Source organism: Halyomorpha halys, unplaced genomic scaffold (assembly GCF_000696795.3).
Source record: "Halyomorpha halys isolate HHAL.00 unplaced genomic scaffold, Hhal_1.1 Scaffold84.1, whole genome shotgun sequence".
NCBI lineage: Eukaryota > Metazoa > Arthropoda > Insecta > Hemiptera > Pentatomidae > Halyomorpha > Halyomorpha halys.
Window position 1 is genome coordinate 1,585,618 of NW_027110155.1, and position 9,227 is coordinate 1,594,844.

The following is a 9,227-nucleotide window of genomic DNA, read 5'->3' on the forward strand; positions in this document are numbered from 1 at the left end:
ATATAGTAATAATAATAAAGGCATTTATCGATTATGCGAAATATGAACAGAACAAACTGAAACTTTTTTTTTAAATAAAGCTAACGATATTTAAGTCAGGTCTTAAGAACACGACAGTACTCACCTTAAAGTGACGCAGATGCTTGGAGAGAGTGAAAGTAGCCTATAAGAGTTCCCGTGGGGCACTGTGCATCTTCGGATCCTCGCGCACCCCACCAGCACAGGTCCCACCACCGCCTCCAGGGGATAGTGGGGGCAGTACTACATGTCCTAGGGGTACCCTTCATCGAGTATCTTATGTGTTCTATGAAGAGTTCTTGGTGGAGTGCCATGTGTACATGGCTAATGGCATTGGTGTTATATCTATTACAATTTCTACAACTGAAGATGGATCAACGGTGTAGCACATATCGTTCTACTAGATTGTAACAAGGCAAGGATAGGCAACGTTTTACGTCATTACTGTACAATGGATGCTTTCCCAGCGAGTTCCAGAAAAGTCTCTATGTTATTTAGAATTCACCTTATTCCAAAGATAGTACCAGAGATTCCGGTTACTTTCTTTACTGTGGTTGTCCTACAGAATTTCCTACAACAATTGGAATTTTTACCAATCAATTTCAGCCAGTATAACAGTCTGAGAAAAAACTTACGACACAAAATTTAAAAAAAAATTGTCAGATACGCCACTATTCAAGCAAAAGTAATATAAGTTAACCGACAAAGTGCACTGAAATAATGCAGAAAAGGATAGATATAAAAAACAGATGCAAATGTTGAAACACATTGAGATGTTAATTAATTCATATTCAACATTGAATATGAAAAATTTATTTAATCTTCGTTTATATCCATCAAATAATTTTTAAACAATGAATTGTATAGTGGATAAACTGTCCGAACGTAGTTGAAAAAAAATCATGAAGAAATAAAAGGGTGATTTCTGTCAGAAAATGAAAAAATAATATAAATCACACTATTTTTTACTTAATTCAACAATACAATTTAGGCCATTTTTAAATGTATATATGTATAACAAAATGGCAAATTATTGCGCGTAAACGATTTGCATTGGAATGATTTTTTGAGGAGAACCAAATATATTTATTTTTCTTCTAAACCCAGAAAAAGTATATTTTATAATTTTCAGTTTTGTTTTTATTTTCTTTAATAGATTTTGTATTAGTATGTCTTAATTAAAAGATTTTTTTCTAAATCAGTCAAATCACATATGATTCAACAGTTTTTGGAAGATTCCTTCACCTCATGATAATTTAAAAAAAAAAAACTATAAAAGAAGGAACAAAATATATTAGAAACTAGAAATTTGACTAGAGAGATATTGAAATGGATCTTAATAAGAGGTTTTAGTCTTCTATTAATTATTAAATTCATTTTTTTTAATTAATGCTCACTAATTAAATATTTCAACTAAGTAAAACTTATATTTGTACCGATATTTTGACCTGAATTTCAAGGCTAAAAAATAAAGCGAGATAAAGAGCTTAATTCAGATAAAAAGAAAATAATAACAAATTAAGTATAATGTAGTTGATACTAATAGAAGATAAAATATAATATTGTAGAGGAATGAATTGTATGTTTATAAAAAAAATTGTATATTTTATATAATTCATACCTCTAAAATATTATATTTTATCTTCTATTAGTATCAACTATCTATCTAATTAATTTATAGTATCAAGTATGTTGGTAGTATATTTTCGAGTTTGTTTATTATTATTTTCTTTTTAACTGAATTAAGGTTTTATCTCGTTTTTTTTTTTTTTTTTTTCATTCCTTATGAAGACTTGAAATGCAGGTCGAAAAGTCGGCACAAATAAATAAGTTTTACTTAGTTGTGTGTATTTACTGACCGACCCCACCATCTTCTCATATCAATTATTAGTTAATTATAAACACCTCATTAAAACGAAAAAAAACTTATAATAAGAATCTGCGAGGTTTTATTTCGTATCGTGGCCCATGGCCCTTATATGGTTAAAGCCTACCTAACACAATATGGTTGTATGCAAGTCTTTTCATGGAGTATGCCAAGAACCACCAATTGTGACCCATTACAATACAAGGCAAAAGTATATAAATATGTTCCTTATTGAGGACGTGTAGTGATGATGGTTAATATATCAATAATGTGTTTGTTTTGTATTTAGAAAATGACAGGTAGTTTTTATCATCAGTCTGTTAAAACATTAAAGCTGGTGGCAAATTTGAGTTTTATGTCAAAGATTACTTAATGTTTTAAAAATAATAAAATAAACACCTTTCCTCCTATAATCACTATCATATCTATTGACCTTTTATTTTAACGTCAGCTACTCAAAAAATACTATTACAATAAATATTCCTTTTTAAGCTGATTTACCAAGTTGCATTTTTGTTTGATAAGGCAACTAAATTAAATTTACTTCGCTTTTAGCTGAATATTTTATTCAGGTACAGTATAACTAGTTTCGAAATTGTGTAAAAACGTTGTAAATTTATGATATGCATTTTCCTTGCAATGAATAAAATCCACACGGCTATCAGATGAGGTGTTGAGAAAGGCATGCAGCGGAGGAGGATTTCATCACGATATTGACCAAACGCCATTAAATGTATCGCAGGAGATGTTCCTATTTCATTAGGGACAGCTGCCTGCTTCAGCTCTTCCCATCGACCCATCAAGGTTTCGAAACGAGACTTCATTCTGGAGCAGAAGACTATTTAGTATGAAATCTCCAAGAGAGAAGGTTGCGACCTAAAACCTTTCCGATAACGCTAATAGTAGCGCATGGCTAGTGCAATTAAAGACAGATTACAGCTGTCTTTAACTAATGGTCTACAGCGTTCAAGAACGTACTACATCCATTCCTCACGCAACCTATAGAAATTTTTAAATTAAAGTCACGTCTTGCGTCTGAATGAAGAGGTTATTTGTTCCAAATATAAATTAGTTCGTATCAAATATGATTAAAAATTTTATTTTAACTATACTGGTTCTTCCAGTTTTGAACAGTATTTTTACAACACATTTTTTTGATGAATTGAGCGTGTTCAGAAGTGGTCTGTAATAATTGACTTATTATTTTTAGTCCAAATTCGTGAACTGACTAAGGATTTTTAACAGCTAGTCAAAAGCCCCTATTATTCCATAGCACCATAAATTTAACTACTTCTACTTTTAAGGAAATCATAACTACTGAAACTTAATTATTGGGAGTTCGCTGCTATATTTTTTATATTAATAGAATTCTAATGGCATGTGCTGCGAATTAGAGAAATTATATTACGGCAAAGCACATAAAAGCACATTTTTTATTTTTGGAAGAAAATTGTTATCATTCTTAATATTTTCTTCTTACTTGTTACTGCACCTTACCTATGCCACAATTACTTCACCAACCTGTCTTTTAAATGTTTTTTTCAACCATATTTGTAACTATATTTAATACATATTGTTCTACTATTTATAAGTATTTACCATTATATCACACATGCCTGTTTCTATTATTTATTAGTTTCCTATTCATCTATATTTATATTTTATTAAAATATAAAACTTTTTGGATATTTTTTATTTCCTTCGTATAATTTATTCCACTTTTCTTGCCACATCATACAATGTTTGTACCTTGTATTCATGTTGCCCTAACGAAGTTTTTTTTTTCCTTCTCTACTCCCAATCTGGTCACTTCAGGGGAAAAAAGGTTATCTAATTAACCTATTCTAAACAAAGTAGGAGGGTCAGGTTTTTTAGTCCGTGGGGCCGCAACAAAATAAAAGTAAGGCTGGACCAGGACCCGCAACTAAAGGCGCTAAGTTTTGTTTTGGTTGCTGAATCTTTGGCATCCTTTGTAGTCCTTCCTCGAGACTGAAGAAACAAGATATGAGCCGACGAAATTTATACATTCCTCCAATAGAAAAATGTCACCGTGAAACGCCTTTAGAAGTATTTTGTTAAACATTGGTGTGTAACATACCAAACCCAAACTATTAACTAAATTCTGCGTACCACTCAATGAAATATTATTGTCCAGATTATCTTGCTCAACAACGCAGGAACAGTAAAAAAAAAATATTTCCGAAAATTAACAAAGAGAAATATGATGTTGTAGTTGTAGATAGACAATGCACAAATATCTATCACTAAGATCAGAAGAGCGATTGGCAAACGGAAGCAAGATCTCATGGCAAGGCCAGCTGCGGAGAACTAACCGGAGCACCGCTGATCGCAGGCACTTAACTTCTTGTGGTTATCTTCTCAATCTCCACTCCCAATAACCGCATAGTTTTTATCCTTTCTGGACAACTGCTGCAGTTGTTAGGTCAAGCTACCAGGGACGGTATAGAACGCTAAAATTCCTGGTCTGGCTTTTAAACTGAAATTTAGGGTCCTTAAATTATTAAATTCTAACATTTCCAAAAGAGCGGATAAAAAAGAGTTATCTTCATTTAAATTATTTAAGTAGTTTCTTTTTAAACATTCATAACAATTATAATAAATATTAGTTTTAGGTTTCAGTAAGTGGTATAGACTCATCATCAAAAGGACTTTTAGAATATATGTTTTGTAAAATTATTTCTATTATTTAACTACAAAATATTCGAAAATAAACAAACCCATCAATTAAGGAACCTATAAATCTAATCAAGTGTCTAAAGTACAAGAAAAAAAACTTAAAGAGATTAGAACCCCTAAAGAAGTCCCCTTCAACTTCTACTCACTACTCTATTTATCTGGTGTGGTCCGATTCGGACCCGTTCACATAACTCCACCCACTTTTGGTCTTGGACACGCTTCTTTTATGTGTGTTGCAGCCATTGTCATAAGGTAAACTCCATGATAGCTCTCTTGACAATATTTATTGTCACTAAGGTTCGTGTGATAGTTAAAAGTACATGTAATGGTAGTGAAGCTACAATGGTTTATAAAAATCATATTAACGCACAAAATATCCATTTAGTTTTTTCAGAAGTTTTATTGTAGTTTAATTTTAAAAAGAGTGGAGGATCGGTCTTAGTCGGCGCCCTGTTTATTAGGCACTTTTCCAATACGCTGTGAACAGGTTTACGTTATCTTTACTCGAATTGTAAGGAACGACCCCTTTGATATTACTGTCTCTAGAATCACGGCAGAGAACTTTCACCGTATAGAGGTGCCTAAAAGTATTATTGGTTTTACATCGTAGACTTATAACTTTTACATGCTGGCAAAAACCGTAAGAATTTAATTAAATATATTTTATTGTAACAAAATTAATAGTGTATAAATAGTAATGATCACACATTATAATGAGTTGTGGAAACCAAAAAATAAATGATTAATAATTGTTTATCAAAATTGCCAATAAATTAATTAAACGCAAATTAAACATTACAAATCATCAACATTATATTGTTGTAACGTCATATAGTCTCATTGGTGACCCAGGACAGTGGTTCAGAGGTCAGATTTAAGAGGAAAATAATCATAAAATAATACAATATAAAAATCAATGGTACCTCGGTCTTAAGAAAATAGCATTTATATAGTACCATAAACCACCACATAAATGTGCTAACGAACAGATCGGAAAATTGAACTATAACTAATAGCAGTGGACAGAAACTCCTTTCATTTGAGCGGAAAATCCTTTAGAGACTGTTTTAAGGAGTGTTGGTGGATGGAACCTAGGGGAGGCGTATAAATCGGGAGATTCACGATTCAGGTCTCATTACGTTGGGCGGGTCATGCAGCGTATATTGGTGAAATTATCCAGGAAATGTATGAACTGAACCTCTCCACTGAACGAGAAGAGAACAGAACTAAGAAACGAATAGATGGAAGGTACAGCGGTTTACACTAAGATGGTGACTCCAAAGACCGCGACACTTCGTGGTCGATACTGGTATGCTGCAACGGGTTGAAGAATATTCTGTTATACAGAAGTGACTAAAGAATGTGGAGAGAAGAATACATTTATATAATTAAAGTGACTGAGGGCTAGGACCCACAACTCTGCAAACACCTATCTCATGCCATCGATAAATTAAAAATAATGAAGAATGAAATAAAAAGTACAATAGATTCGGGAACGGTTGAGCAGATCGTCACTGACATTGATAGAAAGTCCTTTACTTAAAAAAATTGATAAAAGGAATAAAGAATAAAAAAATAATGGTTTATTTATTATTTAAAAATAATGGTCCTTCATTGTTTAAGGTGAGTGTCCTTTTTTTTCTTCAGTTTTCTTTTTTCTTAACCTTTATTTTATTCTTATTTCCCTTGTTAATTACACACAGTCAATCAATGATTTTCCAATTATAAACAAAAAATACTTTAAAGAAGTAATTCATGATTTTTTCTAATTAAAAAAAACGAAAAGTATCTCATGTAAATGGTAATTTTTTATGTATTTATCACTTATCAAATAATAATTAAAATAATGATTTGCTATTTAGTTCCCTTGACAAACAAAAGTAGTTAAGAAAATAATTTGATATGAACTTAAAAATAAAGGGTAATATCACAGCCTGAACAATAAAATGCCCGTGACCCCTACTAGGTTAAAGACGGCCCCACTTAAAAGTCTCGATCCCAGTCATCATTGCACCGATAACACAGCCTTACAATTTAAAAGAGGAAATTCTTCAACACTCTGTTTATCTTTATAGGAGCAGAAACTACTTGAAGGAACAGACCTTTGGTATTACGGAGGAAGAAAGGGCGGCTCAGTAGCCGTTTCCCTATCAGACAGTTATCATTGAAAGGTCAACCAATAGGCGATAAAGGTTTAATAGCACTTACCTCACCAGGACTTCTATCGGCCCATGTCGAAAAGGCAATAAACACGCTTGAGGCCAGCTCATGTAACAGCCGAAATTATAAAGGAACCCGAAAGGTCGCTTCACACCATCTCCTCCGTTTCCAGTCTGAGCTCTATAGCAGGTAGCAGTAGGTACAGCTTGTACAGGTTGTAGGAACATCAGTCGTTCCTATAGGGGGTCGTAATGTTCAATTAATTTAATATAAGTTGTTCAGTACTCATTACCTCTACTAATACGTCAATTCGTTTTTAATAGGGGTGATAGAAGACCTCTATACAATAACAAATCTAATAACGAAAACGAACTAAAAGAACTGGGAATTAAGGTTTTTTCTTTGGAAGCATTAACTGAAAAACGTTGGCTCAATTAAAATAGTTATCACTATTTGAGTTTTTTTTTTTTACTACACCCGGACCATAAATAATTCCATTTATAAATAATACCCAGCGATTTTCAGGTAAATGAAATGGGATTTTGGATTCTAATAAATCCCTTTATACTCACAAACAGCATCCCCCCCCCCGGGCATTTGTGAGGCCCGTTAGCCCATTGGCCCATTGGTGGCACTAGCAAAAATAGGTGTGAGAGCGACGAACCCACCCTATGAAAACCTCGTCAAGAAACGCGTATTTATTTCCGTAGTACATTCCGCGAGGCCTTGGCCATTCACGGTCTGTCGTGCCAGAAGAAGAAGAATAATTCACATTTCATAAATTGTTTATATATATATACGGCTTATTAGTCGGTCATCCCCTTTAATGAAGTGGCTCAATTCTCCTGTTTCCCCGGTAAATCGTTCGAGGTCAGAAACGGCCTTCCTTAAGTCTTGGGCAGTTGCTGTGCGTACTTTTACCCACTCAAGTGTTGTGGCGTTGGCTCCCGCTAGAGAAACTTCCGGTAGTGGGGCAAGCCCCGGTGGTGGAGGAGTTACCTCCATGGGTGGTGGGTTTTGAACACCATGTTGATTTAAAGCTTCCAAGACTGCTTGTCTAACAGTACCATTGCCATTAGCAGCCATTATTTAAAAAAAAAAATGAGAGAATAGAAAAAAAAATTAAAAGCTGAGAAAACTACTATTAAAAAAAAAACTTCTTTAAAGTAAATATTACTCCGGTATTTAAATTCCCGGGTTTCGGCACCAGTTAAGTATTGGCGAAAGCAAAATGTCAAAAAAGAGAAGAAGGAATAAGATCTAATTCGCTTTAACTGCTGTAAAACACTAGCTTTATTGTGTTCGCTACATCTCTTATATACCCTGGATCAGTTGATCCCCTCAGTCAGCTGACATCGAAATAACAGCTGACTCAGACCGTAACTTTTATATATATATACATAAATAATATTAAAAAAAAAGATTAATACTATAAAAAAGTATAGTAAAAGAAATTATAGAAAAATAAAAAAGATTAAAGAACTATATTTAGAATTTTAATATTAGTTATACTAAGGAAGATTTATATAAATAGATATATAGGTAAATACTAAAAGAAAATCAATAATTATATTACAAAAATAAAGATAAAAAAATAGAAAAAGAAAAATATCAAAGAACTAAAACAAATAAGAATAAAAATCATAAACAGTATTTTTATGTATTTTAATGTGTATTTATGTATTGCATTATGTATTTTAATATTTACTGACTAAGCCTGTGTAATATAATAATAAGCAATTTTTAAACTAGTCTTAGTATCGATGTAGTAACTCAATGCAGTTGGGCAAACTTCTTTTTTCTCTTTACTCTTTATATTATCCTTTTATGCAGGAAGGAAATAATAATTAAAGGAAATTTCCTAAATAAAGGAAATTTATCTTAAATTAAAAGAAAAATTATTTAGAATATAGAATTTTCAAACGTCTTTTACAGATTTCCGAAAACTTTGCCTTTTTGCAAGCAAACCCTTAATTTTTCAACATCGTACTCTGATTCGATGTTAGAGGAAAATAATAGCCTTATATGGGTCGCTTATCAAAAAGCAGGACCGCTATTATTTCGTCCAAACCGAAAATTAAGACTGAAATTTTCTATTATAAACCGATAGCACGCAATACTTCAACAAAGACAGCCAGAACAGCGCCCTGTCATAAAAACACGAATACATCCCCGAAATAGTAGTGATTTAGTTTGACATTGTAGTCAATATCCATGGACCACCCATAGCGCTCAACGGGAGCAAGCGCAATCACAACATTTCTACAATATGGCGGATGAAATTTGGAAATACTATCCCAATGAGTACATACCAAATGCTTAGTAATGAAATAAAATATTTAAACTATTTATAATTTTTTTTAATTATTTATTTAATGTAATTTACAACTGTACAAATAATACAATAGGTAAATATGTAGTATGTTTCATATACACTTGAAAATCTTGGGAAGGAACCACCCATTGGTGGTACTTCAAACATTAA

General features: G+C 32.5%; 1 protein-coding gene across 2 annotated transcripts in view; it reads right to left on the reverse strand.

Moving 5' to 3' along the window:
- Window positions 1-9,227, reverse strand: part of LOC106677028 (ATPase WRNIP1) — a 385,191-nt gene that overhangs the window by 353,374 nt on the left and 22,590 nt on the right. The window contains exon 1 of one of the 2 annotated variants that reach the window (XM_067048306.1): window positions 125-207. The exons of the other annotated variant lie outside the window; for it this stretch is intronic. The gene's annotated coding sequence lies outside the window, so the exon portion shown is untranslated. Of the gene's footprint in view, window positions 1-124; window positions 208-9,227 lie in introns of those variants that run through there. 2 annotated transcript variants of the gene reach the window in all.